This window comes from Calidris pugnax, unplaced genomic scaffold (assembly GCF_001431845.1).
Source record: "Calidris pugnax isolate Ruff unplaced genomic scaffold, ASM143184v1 scaffold103, whole genome shotgun sequence".
Taxonomy (NCBI): domain Eukaryota; kingdom Metazoa; phylum Chordata; class Aves; order Charadriiformes; family Scolopacidae; genus Calidris; species Calidris pugnax.
The window spans coordinates 5,016,677-5,030,914 of NW_015090990.1; the positions used below are offsets into that span (position 1 = coordinate 5,016,677).

General features: G+C 34.8%; 1 protein-coding gene across 2 annotated transcripts in view; it reads right to left on the reverse strand.

Moving 5' to 3' along the window:
- Positions 1-14,238, reverse strand: part of KCNH7 (potassium channel, voltage gated eag related subfamily H, member 7) — a 241,058-nt gene that overhangs the window by 155,663 nt on the left and 71,157 nt on the right. The gene's annotated exons all lie outside the window — the stretch shown is intronic.

A 14,238-nucleotide genomic window follows, 5' to 3' on the forward strand; every position in this document is an offset into this window, starting at 1 on the left:
AAGACTGAATTTTACAGTTACTTTATTTTACGGTTTTGTTGGTATTTTATTTATTTTGAAAGAACAGTTTGATACCAGTCTATTCATGTCAGGAAATCAGCTGTAGCTTCTGATTTAGGTTAAATTACATTTTATTTCGATGGGAATTGTCATTTTATTGTTTTGTATGATGTATAAATTTTGCTATAATTTATTAGAATATTCAGATAGGAATCAGACAGATCCTGTATGTGTACTTTAATTAAAACACTGATTAGGCATAATACTCAGTATATGTTTTCCATGCATAATGAGAACAATGAAGCTCTTCTCTTTACGTGTAAAAAGTACATACTAAATTGAAAATTGGCATCATTCCTCAGAGACAGTCACATTTCACTGAAAAGGTATACCCAGATTTTTTTCATGTGTATGTATACATTTTGTGGTTCTCTGGCTGAATGAAGGGTGAGGATGAGTTAAGTTGCATCTACCCCGAAGTTCCAGAGAAATGATAATGTTAAAAGCAATAAACATCTTGGTCAAATGAAAATTGTTTTTCAACCCAGAACAAAGCATTTGGGTTTGGAAATAATTCAAACGTTTAGCTACAGCTATGGGTTCAAAATTAAAAATAAAAAGTAGGTGTTTTCAAACAGCAAAGCAAAACAGCTGGCATTTTATACCGTTCACCTTTTAAGATTTTGTGGGGTTTTTGTTTTCTTTGAGTGAACTTCAGATTCACAGAGCCCCAGATGTTTCAGAGAGCCCCAAATGCCATGCTTTTTGTAGAAGATGTAGGTGGGATATAAGATTCCATGGAGTTTTTACCATGTATTTATATTCAATGCTTTTTTTTGGCAGTTCACCTATGATATGTTTGCTTTTCTCTAATTTTTACATTTAAACAATGGACTCCTCTCAGCAAAGATGGGTGGCCAGGCCCATCTGAAGTCCATGGAGATATCTCTTGAGTTTTTAAGAAAGCTCAGAAGGGAAAGGATATTTGCAAAGAATTCTATTTCTACTTCTCTACTCTCCAAAGACACTTAATGTCCAGAATAGCATATTTCTATTTAATTGAGCTGCTGTGGAGTAAGAATACAGATATAAAGTTTCCCAGGAGTCCCATCAATATGGTTTGAAGTTAATAATGGATTCAGCTGGAAATAATGACAGTGCTTGGCTAAATTTTTGAATTTTTGCTAGCAATCTGGGGCAAAAGGGGATCCAATTATTAGCAATTTCGAGAATTCAGAAAGAGGAAGAAAGATTGTGTCTTAATATTAAAAAAAAACCTTTTTGTTGAACCTAGTAAAACATTTTAAGGCTATTTCAGGTATTAAAATTAAATCAATGAAAAATTTGAAATAAAGCGCCCTTTCAGAATGGAGGAGCCAAATACTTGCCTTCAGAGCTGAAAATAAAACTTTTAGATTTGGAGGAAAAGGGAAGGATGTTTCTCTCCTTCCTCAATTGAACAGGTTTTCTGCAAATTGATATAAATCTCTTCCTCATAGCTGAATTTAAAATATTTTGCTGGAAAAATATCAATGTGAAAAATAATATACCTTCATTAAGTATCTTCTCAGGTTGAAAAGGATCATATAAGGATATTTATTTCCTGATCTACTAAACTGCAGTCTCAATATCTCAGAATAAAAGGTCTTAATAGGAAATGGAGGACACAATGTAGACACTGTCTGTTTTTTTTCTTATGCTCCGTCTCTAATTTTGGCAGAAAAAAGAAAAATACCGCTTTTAGGCCTACACGCTGTTTTCTGCCTTGGGTGAAATGAGACAAAGGTTTCTGTAACCACATTAAAAAAGGCCTTATAAAAGAAATATAAGTTCAATGATAAGGGTAGAGTTACAAATCAAACACAATAATCATCAAATTGTCATCACTTCAGGACACATCATACCCTTCATCTGCATCCTTTGTAATTGAATAGAGCTGCCCACATACTCTGAGGGCAGAATATGGCTGTGAAATACTAAAATACTTGCATATTTACTCTCCGAGATTTATGGGCAATTCAAGAATTGATTTTGTCTTAGTGAAAGTAATAGTTTCATTCTTAGATTATTATTTTTTTTTTAAAAAATGTTCCTCTGCTGGTTTGGCTCAGTCTGTCTTTGGATCTAAGATGAAACAGGACACCATTACTGAACTTGATTACTCAGGAACGTACCTACTTGCTCCCTGTTATTCACCAACATACCAGTGCACATGGAATACATTAAGCTGGCTATCTGCAATATCTTGGGACTGATGCTCTCCTGTCTCTTTATTGCTGGAGAGAAAAAAAGGCTGCCTGAGAAAACAGTGGATGGAGCTGCTTGGAAAAGAGCAGCAAGAATATAATCCATTGTGAGAAATAATGAAGACATAGCCAGCTGTTAGACATAATGACACAGTTTGATTTCCAGAGGCTGGGCAAAAATTCTTCAAATAACAATCTTGGACATTAAAACGAAGTAGGTGAACATGAGCTCTCACTCTGCATATTAAAGGAATGCAATCAAGATTGATAGTGGCACTATATGGGAATGATTCTTACTGCTAGGCAGGTTAGAAGAAACACTTCTAGTTCATCTACCCTTTCAGTGTAGATGCATCAGTTGAAGCTGCGCAATTCATCTGTATTTTGGGTGGCCTAAAACATAACCTTTCTTCAGCATCTACCTTGAAACTTTGTGGACAGAGAAGGTAAAGTGTATTTTTTAAACCCTCAGGATTAATCTCAGTCTGAGGTCCTATCACCACTGTGTAATACAAATATTGAGTACTATCTATAATGGTTTAAAATTTTAGATTTTACTTTAATTTCCAAGCAACTAACATTTTAAAAATACGCGTTTTATGATATATGGCAAAATCAGCAGCCTGAATTTTGGGAGTGAAGGAGAATCACGTACAACACCTGAAAGATTTTTAGTTTGTAATTTCTTTCTGCTGATATGTTTTCCAAACCAACAATAATGCTTTGGTGATATAAGTAGTTTATCTAAATTAACTTTAATTTTCGGTCAGATTCTTTTCAAAGTTGAATGGAAATAAAACATTTAAAGGAAAAGTGTTCACAGCACTAATTAGTGCTGTGTTTTCTCTGTGGCAGGTTGACCTCTCTGACTAGGGTTTCTTGTAGTATTGATTAAGACTTTGTTTGCACAGCAGCAAGTCCAGTACAGGAAATAGCTTTAACCAAGAAGAGAACTGATGCTAGGCAGGATTACACTCACTTGCAATAAGATTTTATTCTGAATTACATCCTTATGGTTAATTGATGTATACTTGCAAGATAATAGAGACACTTTGAAGAAATAAAAAAGGTACAGTCTTAATTGATATTAAAAGCCATATAGATTTAGCTAAGGTTTTAATTTGCCAAATTTGCAGCTCATACTTTACCTGCAAAACTAACAATGTAAGCATTCCAGGCAAGGTTACGTTTGTTACGTTCATCTGAGTTATTGATATATTCTTATTGACTCAGATTGATTTTAACTAGAGTGTAAACAAATGTAAATTTGCTAGACTGGAAAGAAAAAGCTTTAGTTTTGAGCATTCTTCCCTGCCACTTTATAGATTCATGTTCAATTTCTGCTTTGCAGAAGCTCAGTTTCCCTGCTGGAAAGGCTGGTGTTATGAGATAAAGGCAGAGCAGGAGTCCAATAAGTGATCTGCCTTATGAAACAGGCAAATCCATCATCACAAGAAGAAATACTGCTTGCCTTTAAAGGCATCCTACCAGCCAAAAAACTACGGTTGTTGTGAAAAGAAATTTGAGAAGGGATGTGAGGTGGGGTTATAGTTTATTGCTTTGATACGGTCTTCTCAGAAACTGGATTTCTCTTTTCTCCCTTTTAAACCAGTGCTGTTTTCTTCCTACAAGAGTCTTAAATTAAAAACTGGAAATTTGGACTTTTTAGATTGGTTGATTCTTTGGTTGTTTGTTGGGTGTGGGTTTTTTTGGGGTTTGGTTTTTTTTTTTTTGGTTGTTGTTGTTTTTCTGGAGATAGGTCAACTAATAGAAGAAAGCTCTTACTCCAAAATCTTGGTTAGAACTAGTTTCATGTGCTTTAGGTGAGTCTATGTGGTCACTATTGTTGCTTACATTATGAGGAAGAATTTCTTCTTAAGTTGATTTTTTCCCTTGACAGAGAATGATATCTTATTTTCCCTTTATAACTTCTGTGTTATAGCAAATTTATTGTAAGAGTATTGATTAACTAACCTGGAAAAAAAAGTATTGGTTGAGTGTCAAGTGGATTGTTGAAGTTGTCTTCTCTTGTCATTTTCAAAGTGAAGCTGCAAAAATATATTGTTTCTAATAATCAAACTTCTTACTCGTACCACTGTGCATGTTGTGTGATCTGTACCTACTATGGGTACCTAACTGCTTGCTATATAAAAGAACATAAGACATTCCTTTCATAGAAACTTTGGTAGCAATAAAGATATGCCTCAGTTTTGGATCATTGAGACATAGCAAATAATGAAGATGGCTTTACTTTTCAATTAAAGCAAGAGTAAAATGTATTTGCATTTTGTCTTCTCAGTCCCAAGCAAGTGACACATTACTGATGGTGTGGAAGACTCCAGCAGAATTTAACCTTACTCTTAGCCATATAAATGAGATAAGAATCAGTCACGTTATTTATATTGGAGAGGGAACAGATTGCCCTTTTTTTCTCACTCTATACTACAAAGTGCTCTAAAATTAATGCAGTTCTTTCTGATTATTTCTCATGGTTTGAGTGATTTGGCATTTCACTTTGCTGGAAAAAGGCAGTCTTGAAAAATAAAGAACCTGACACAGTAATGACAGTGAATCAACGAAAGAGGAAACTGCTGTGTTTGCTCTTTTCCTTACTTGTTAATCTATATTTTCTAAACTGAGAAAAGGTTACAAAGTGTATAATGACTGTGCTTTTACCTACGCACTGCTGTTGTGTATATAGGGATTGCAATGTTGTGGGAGTATGAACACAATTCTTGATTTCACAATGCATGATTTCATAATTCATCTTTAAAGAGTTTAAAAATATTTTCCTTAGGTCTGTGTTAATAGCATTATACAGCGTTAAAGAAAAAAAAAAAAGGTAGTATTGCAACAGTGTTCTGTATTTGAAACTGATTTGACGCTCTGGCCAAGGAGATCAAAATATGATTTTTATTCTCACTGAGAATTCTGATTGAATCATTGGCAAAATACAGTCACATAATTATTTCAACAGTAATCAAATACGTAGGTACCTACATCCTATCACTTGCTTCTGAATTTGCCCAGTTGTGCAAGTTGAAAACAAATGTAGAGCTGGAGGAAAAAGTAAACTGCATGTGTGATTTGAGGACAACAGATGGCCCAGAATGGAAGTCAGTATGAAGATTTTTTTAGATCTTAAACTATTGATATGTTAACACATATCACATAAGATAACACCAGGAACCTAGAGAGACCTGACTGGAACAGGTCTGCAATTCTGTAGTTATGTGGAGTCCTGGATTCCTTACAGAAGCAGCAACATTTAATTAATTCCCAATGGCCAAGGTTATCAATTAAAAAGTAAAACAGACCAAATGACAATATATGATGTCCTCTCTCCAGCAATACTGCAATATAAAGAATGCTTATATAACCTATGGTATGTCATATGTTAAATTTATATTATATGCATATTATTTATACATAACATTTATATTATGCCATGTAAATATAAAGCAAAATTTTTAAATGATAGAAAATTTTCCTAGTGATTTATATCATTTTGTAAACTTAGAAGGAGCTTAACTATGGTCACTGGAAAGAAAATGTCAGTAAAAAATCAAAATAAAAGTTCATTAGATTATCTGCAGTGAGCCTAAAAGAAGTACTGAAATAGACATTATGAATTCATAGAAATGTAAAAAAAAATGCTTAGAATGAGTATCAGGATGTCATGTGGTCTGTCACTATTGTCAAAATATTGGAATTAAGAGTTGTGAGTCGAGTGCCTCTCAAAAGTAACCAGTGTGTTTTCCTGAAAGGAAATGTGCCATAAACACACATTCATACTCAATCAAATATAAATTGACTTGACTTTCAAATGGACATGTTGTGTATTCCAGCAGAGATGTGATGTATTTGAAACCAGTGAAACACAATGTAGGGGCTCCCAACCGGATCATATATTGACTGTAATTTCACTTGTATCACTGGTAAAGTAATACAAGCTCCCATCTAAACTTATCTGCCACAATGTTCAGAGGGGCACAAAGGAGCAGATATGTTCGAGGTTCTTTCTAGAAAAGCCTCAACATCCCTTTTTACCAAAGCAGAAAAAATTAGGTAGTAGTCTGCACTCAGAATTCCCAGTTCTGTGGAATTATATCCCACAACTCACATATAGCATACATAAACTTACTGTGTGCTCTGTCAGCCTCTCCTGGTTTGATATATAGAATTTATTGTGATCTCATATATGTAAAACAAGGAGAAATGGACACTTTTTTTTTTTGTCTGAGGGAAATAGAAAGTTTAGTTTTTCTGTTCCATTAAGATGCTCAAATCTTACTTTTCCAGGGGCATTTTCTAGATCTGTGAAGTCATTAAAAACCCAAACAGAAGCACTTGTAAGACTGCTGTAAATGTCCAAACCCTTTATCAAGCACGTATGTCCATCTAAAACATTCTGTTAATGCTCATTGGTACAGGAAGACAGTGGCTTGCTAAATGCTTTAGAGCTGTTGTGTCACATGGAAATAATTGCTAACAACAGGACACTTTGCCATTGACCAGTCCAGCAGACAGGTCTGGGAAAAATAATTTGCTTTACTCTGCTAAAATACTTTTGTAAAATATCTGATCAGTCTACCAAGCAAAAAAGCATTGCGGAGGTGTTAAGCAATTGGCAGATATATCCCCAAATACAGATTTTAAACAGCTGCAAATAAGAGGTGGGAGAGTGGAGCACTAAGGCATGAAAGAAATAATTCCGTCAGAAAAGTGTACTTTAAGTTTTCCTTTCCTTTCTCTTGTTTCCTTTCTTCATCATTTCTTAAAAAAAAAAAAAGTTGAAAAGTAGAAATATAGCATTTTTATACTGTGAATACTGAACATCTACATAGAATTCACTTCCGTCACTATAAATTTGGGAGGTAGAATTTTTAAAGGTACTTCACAGACTCTGTCACATAAGTCCCAAAAGGATACCTATAGACTAGCCAATGAAATTAGAGTCAATTGCTGTCAAGCATCCTTTGTTATCTGGTGAGGCTGCAGCATGAATTCTCAAAACTCTACCTGCTTCTATCAGATACATTTACTTTAGCTTTACAACTGTTTGTACAGGGTGCAATTGCATTCTGTAATTCTAAGAGAGTGTTAAAGTTGTCAGCCTCTTTTTTATTATTCCCATTAACTACTATTCAGGGTCAAAACCGTTCCTATATAATCAAGCAATTTCTGTTTAATTGTACTATGTTCTAGTGGAAGGACACATTACTTTGGATACTTCAGACCTTTAGACTACCAGTGCTTAGGTATAATTTTCCACATATACTCTTATTTTTCTTTTTCTGATTTAATCCCTAATAAGTAGGTCATAATTTATCAATAAAACTCAACTCAGCTCACTTTTAGCAGCAGATGAAGTGATAAGAATTCAAAAGTATTCATCGCCCAGACAGAGTGGGCCTTCTTGAAAACCTGAACCTGATTTATGAGTCCAAGTATTAAGATTTGAAACTGACTCTAAAGTTCTAATAGTGAATTGTTCCTTTGCCAACATACTAAAATACAGGACGATCACACAAATCAAGGGGTTACTGAATCCTAGATAGTCAGGGTATATTGGATGATCTCTGTGGTATTATTAAACAGATGTAAAATATGAGTATGGCCTGTCCTGTTGCTGAACTTTCAGCAATCTCAAATATTATTATATCCTCTTTGCTTATTCTCACAATACATTTAGTGTAATTTAGGATTATTGCAGTAGCCATCTAAGCTACTTAGGACAATTTAAAGACCATATGTCTACTAAGCAGAGGTTTCCATGCTAGATATGTATTTCTGGATGACTATACCCATCATAATTTTTTATAAGCCCCATTTACTGTGGTCTATTTTGCCCCTGCTTTGATCCTCGCCCAGGGAACGAGAGCTAAAAATAGCTTTTCATGCTTTCAGTCCTAGCCTCCTGGTTCAACTCAGCATTCGGAGAACTGTATAAGACTTATAAAAAATAGACAGAACTTCTGTACCTACAATCCAGCATTTTGTAGGCAGCCTCAGTGTTTCTGGGCTCTAATTATCAGTATCACAGCAGTTAGCCTTTATTTTATTAAGGATTAAATATTTCCAAGTTGTAAACACGCTCTGCCAAAGTATTTTTCTTACCCAGAAACTGTCCATCTTTTACAGCTATTTTGGGCTTTGGGGAGCTCACAAATGGAATTGAATGTGATCTATTATGAAACATGCTGTTAAAAATAAAACGTTAGAAATAGCACGTTTCTATCTAGCGGGGAATGATTGATTATTGCAGAGTTTAAAAATCAGAATGTTAGCAGAGTAACAGTCAAGAACCACATTAGAGTTACTACATTAAAAAAACCCAACAAAAAACCAGAATCTTTTGTTGCTTAAAAGGATGTAGACTTTCCAAAACACTGAGGTGGCTGCCTAGAAAATATTTTAAGACGTAAGTACAGAAATGGTGATATTTCTTACGGCATATCAGATTCATTTGTCTTTTTTTAGACATATTTACAGCAGTCAATTTTTCAAATCCTTATGCTGAAGAATATCGGCTCTGTTATTTATATATTACGCTAAAGAATATCTACTCTGCTGTTGTATCTTTTATCATCTTAGAAATGTCTGATGGCACCATGTTCAGTAAATTATTTTTAAAAGCCAGCTTTCTTACCCTGATATTATACTAAACCTTTCTGTCTTCCTTTTCTCAACATGAAAGAAAAGAAATAGTACTAAAAATCAAGACAGCATGTTTAACTTTAGCTGATTTAGCTATTAGCTACCTTTGCATTTGTGGGGGTAATTATGCTCTTGATTCCAACTTGTTTGATCTAACTATTCTTTACATGATAAGCATATCCCTGGGGCGAAAATCAATTTAATACCGGAGCATGCACCTGTTAGATCCCAGTTCCAGTAGAAGTTGAGTTAGGGTATCCTGCTCTGTTGCTCTTGTAGTGGTGTTACTAAGAATTAGAAAAATGTAAACAAAGTTCCATCGTGGAAGGGAAAAAACCATACCAACACACTTGAGAACATGTTACAATTTCCACCATAAGGCCATCTTGTCCTGGCAATGGAACTTCATTGCCTAGTTAAATATACTATTGTTAAATATACTTCTCATAAATATTTGTGGAGTATCTGAAAGAGGAGCAACATAAAAACTGGAGAAGCTACAAACCTGATTTTTAGAGTATCTGTGTCTTTTCTATAATAAGAAAGTGCATGAACTGGGCGTGTAGTTTTACCACTAGCATAGATAGTCGTAATCTATTGATCTCAGTCAAATTTTTCCTCCCATTTCACAGATGAATTTGACCTTGTATTCAGTATGTGACATTGTGCAGTCAAACAAATAGTCATGAAATGCGTACAGACAGCCACGCTGAGTTTTTGTTAGATAACTTTCAGAAGTTGCTTTTTCATGGAAATTGTTTTATTTATATGGTTCTTTACTTAATTTTGTCAAGTTGCCTAGCACAGAAAGGTGTGGTTATGGGGAAAGCTCCTGTGCATATTCCCCAGCAGTATGGAATGAACAAGACATTTGATATTCTGAACCGAATTTCTCCTTCATATTAATGCACTTATATATATATAATATATATATATATAATGCACATTTGAAAGGTGACATTTCTTCTCACAGTCTCTCAAAGGCTTTTTGATATTTTTGTACTTCTTTTTGAAATTGAAAAGTCAGCACATGAAGCTATATAGTTTCAACCTTTTTATTCAGGCATTTATGAAACAATTGAAGTCCAAAATGCTGAAGATTCTGCTGTTGTTATTTCTAAAATCAAATCTACACTATGTTGGGAGCATATAATCTCATGACTGATTTCTGTGAGCAAGCACATGAATGTTAAAGGAAAAAGGAAATGAGAACTTTATGAGTCTGATGTTTTCAAGAAATGTAGAAGCTCTTCACCAATGTATTTATTTATTCTTAGGAATAATTATTATTAGTTAGTATCATTATAAGGACAAGGGTTTGACCAAAGCCTTTCTCTCCCAGTGTGTTTTCTACCACATCTGCATCTTCTGAACCCTTTTTACCAATTTGATCACTTCCATGTACCCCATTTTTTGGCATTCTATCTTCAATAGAATATAACAATAGTAACTAGAACTAGACTGAATTTGCAGATGCAAAACTTTTCTATTGAAAAAAGTTGTTAATTGGAATAAAAATTTTCCTCAAATATGATGAGGTAAATTTTTTTAAATTATCCACTAGAAAGTTTCTCATTGCAACAGTTTCTATATCGAGCTCCATTTGTTATTGCAGACTGACTTTTCACCTCTTTTTCATCTTTTAATGAATTATAGTAAAGAATATGTAAATCAAAAGCTTAAGGTTAAACTGAAGCCCATTGAAAGTAGCTAAAATATTTCCACTGATTTCCACTGATTTACGATTTGCAGCTTTTGTGGAGATTTTGACTTTTTGTCCCAATTTATAGTGGAAAAAGTTTTTTTTTAATTTCAAAAGTGTTCCCAATTTGGGAAAGTTATTTCTCACCTGGTTCTAATAATAGCATGTTTGAGTGGGTTGTGCTTTCAAACCTACTATGTCTGAGTGCTTTGCCAACAGTTAAAACAGGGTAACCTACCTTAAGTTCCTAAAATGCCCAGGTCTTGTATAAGTGCACCAGAAAACTACATGAGTAAGAATAAACTCACAGCCAGTGAATTGCCCCCATTGGCCGGAGAGGACTGAAGTTTCCTTTGCCCCTTGGATTGAGAGGGGCATTTTCTAAAATGATTGATAAGGAAGTAGACCCCTAGCCTAGTCACTCTCTGAAGTTTTCAGAGTTGCGTGCATGCTGTGGGGAGCACAGAGTATTTTCAGAAGAAAGAGACAGATATAGAGTCACTTCACTGGCAAATTGCAGATGTAGCTGGCTGCTGAGCATCTTTAGTCAAGGTTGTACGGTTCAGACACAATGGGGCTCTTATATTACAGTAGCTATTCCTGCTTTTGTGCCTGCATTTGAGGGTACTGAGAAGTTAAAAATGAGGATGCATGAAACAGAGAATGCTCTTGTGCCTCAAGCTCTGGAAGATGTCAGTGCAGTCCAGATCCAGTGTCACTTTCTACTTCAGAAGGTCAGGGAGGATTTAGTTGTGGCAGAATCAAGAAATAGAAGAATTTTGTTAAGGAACTTAAAAAATGAAACACAGACTCTGGCTCTTTTGATTGTTGGTGTCTATTTGTATATCTGTGTGAGAGAGAAAACAAACCTTTCCAGCTTCTCTTTTTAAGCTAACAAAATCTGTTTCCTGGTGGTTGTATTTGAAGTATTTAAACATAAAAAAGAAAACTGTTTCTCTCAATTTTTTTTTCTAACATTTGAAAGTCTGTTTCATTTTTGACTCTGTCAAAGACTTTGGGGGGAAAAAAATTAAACTCTTGCTCATCTAAGCATGTTTCATTTTTTATTGGTTGTATATATTCAAACAAATCTGTTCCTCTCTTTCAGAATAGTGGGTTTTCTTGTCAAAATGCTCAACGATCTGTTGCTCTCTTTAAGCTCACTGAGAAAACTGCTTAGGAGATTTAAAATTCTGTGTGATCGTCTATTAGTATATACATTTTTTCTAGGGTACATGAATCATAATTTGTGGTCTAAGGCATTACAACTTCCTTCATGAGACAAAATCACTAAAAAAATGTTTAGAAAAATCTCATCAATACATATGCATCTCTAATCGTCACATATGTACATTCAGAGTTTAAACAAAATTAATTTTTAAAGTGCAAATCACTCAGCACATTTGTGCAATAATAAACCAGTGCAGTAACATTAATATAGAATTTTCTTTTAGTGCCATGAAGTGATTTTTAACAAGATTTGGGGCTTCTGTTTAGTCAGCAGAAACCTCTTAATAATATATACTTCATAAATACATTAAAGCATCTATAAAAAGATTAACTTTACTGACCAGTGAACATGGTAATTTTTTCAGACTGAAGATTACTCTCTTCATAAAGAATAAAATGTCTAAAGTTACCAGTTGGATTTATCCAAAAGATCTTGTACTGGGAGAAGAATCTTGAAGATAACTGAGAATAAACCAAAGCCAAATACATCTATATGAAACCCATGTGAAAGGCTGATTTCCAAACACATAAACTTCATGTGATAGCTCTTTTTTTTTTTTTTTTCCTGTATTTGTTTCTAATATCTATTTTAAAATGTGCTGAATTAGGTACCTGACTTTCTTACACGTGTGTGTGATGCACCAAGGAAACCTAGACTGGACGACTAAAAAATATTCTTTAAGAATATACCTGCATGTGGGTTGGGGCAATCCCAAGCACAAATACAGGCTGGATGAAAAATGGATTGAGAGCAGCCCCGAGGAGAAGGACTTGGGGCTATTGGTTGATATTGAAGCTTAACACAACCTGGCAATGGGCGCTTGCAGTCCAGAAGGCCAATTGCATCCTGAGTTGCATCAAAAGAAGTATGGCCAAAAGGTCGAGGGAGGTGTTATTTATACAAGAATCTTTGACTTCCAGACAGGGAACTGAATAAGACTCTGTTCCATTTCTCACTGAGACAGAATCAAAGATGTGCTTCAGGAGGGGTGAAGATCATAATGTGCAAGCTAGCTCCTTCTCACTGCCTGCCATGTCTGTTACCTTGAGTGGAGTTTTCTTGTTATGAGGAACATTGATGTCAAAGGAAAAGTGAACTTGAGAAGAAGAATTTAGGAAGTCACATTTAAATGCCAGTCATGCTGATGTCTGTAAGAGTTTTAACTGTTATACTGCAGAAGTTGTTTAACAGGAGACCTGGCCATGGACCAGGGCCTCATTACCCTGGACAACTCTTCAAGGCTTGATTTCGTTCTTAATATTGCACTAGCAGGTTGTCAAACATCTTTACAAACACTCTAAAAAAGGGATTTGGTTATTACTTTAGTCTTATTTACAAGTTTTATTTATTAATGAGGAAGTAATTATGGCAAAAGTGCAGGACAGAGGAAATTCAACTATATGTAGACTCAGATAAGCACTTTTTAGGGCTGCCCAGTGTAAGTAAATCTCCAGTATCCTACATTACTGGTGTACTATGAGAAGTATACCTTATTCTTTTAAAAATATTACTAAACTTTCACACTCCCTTTTTTTCCTTGCCACAGCTGTGTCCCTGTCTGACCAGTACTGGGTAGGAATTTAGCTTATTTTGTGGTTCAGTGTCATTTTTTATTGAATTTGACTTGTTTGTGGAAGGTGATAATTTTTGATCTGACATGCACTGACATGACAATGACTGACTTTCTGCAAACCATGAAAACCCCAGAGTTTGCCCCTGAAATAGTTTTGCCAAGAATTTTACCCTATGAAATTAAAATAACTTATATTACTTACCCCTATAAGTAGTGCTAAGATCCTGCTAGGCTTAAACTTCCTGTTGGTTAAGTATTAGTACTGAAAATCACCCTCAGTCAACGGGCAGGAATGGAATTACTCTCTCATAATCATATATTTTCAAGGTCTCATAACCAATAAATTAGCTCTGGCTTTTCAGAAAGTGGATTGCTCTGTGCACCATGTTCTACCAAGTTCCAGCTGTTTATATGTTTCTACTGGGAGAAAAAAATATTTTGAAAAACTTGCCCTATTTGTCTGTATGCCTATATACTAGATCAGCAGATGTTAGGTAAATATTTTTGTTTGTCCCTGTTTTCCATATGTCATTCATAAAAGCACATTCTGAGGGTATTTAAGAGCTTGTCTAGTCCAGCTCCCTGCTGAGGGCAGGATCAGCTGTATCAAGTAATTCCTGACAATTGTTTGTACAACCTGCTTGTGAGATTCTCCAGGGCTGGGGGATTTACAGTCTCTCAAGAAGCTTCTTTCCCAGGGTAATCTATCACAAACTGTATTGTTAGACTTTTTTTTTTTTTTTGGAATGGCTAACCTAGTTCTTCCTTACTACTTTTGAAGTCTATTATATCTTCTACTATTACATTCTATCCTATTCCCAGTCTA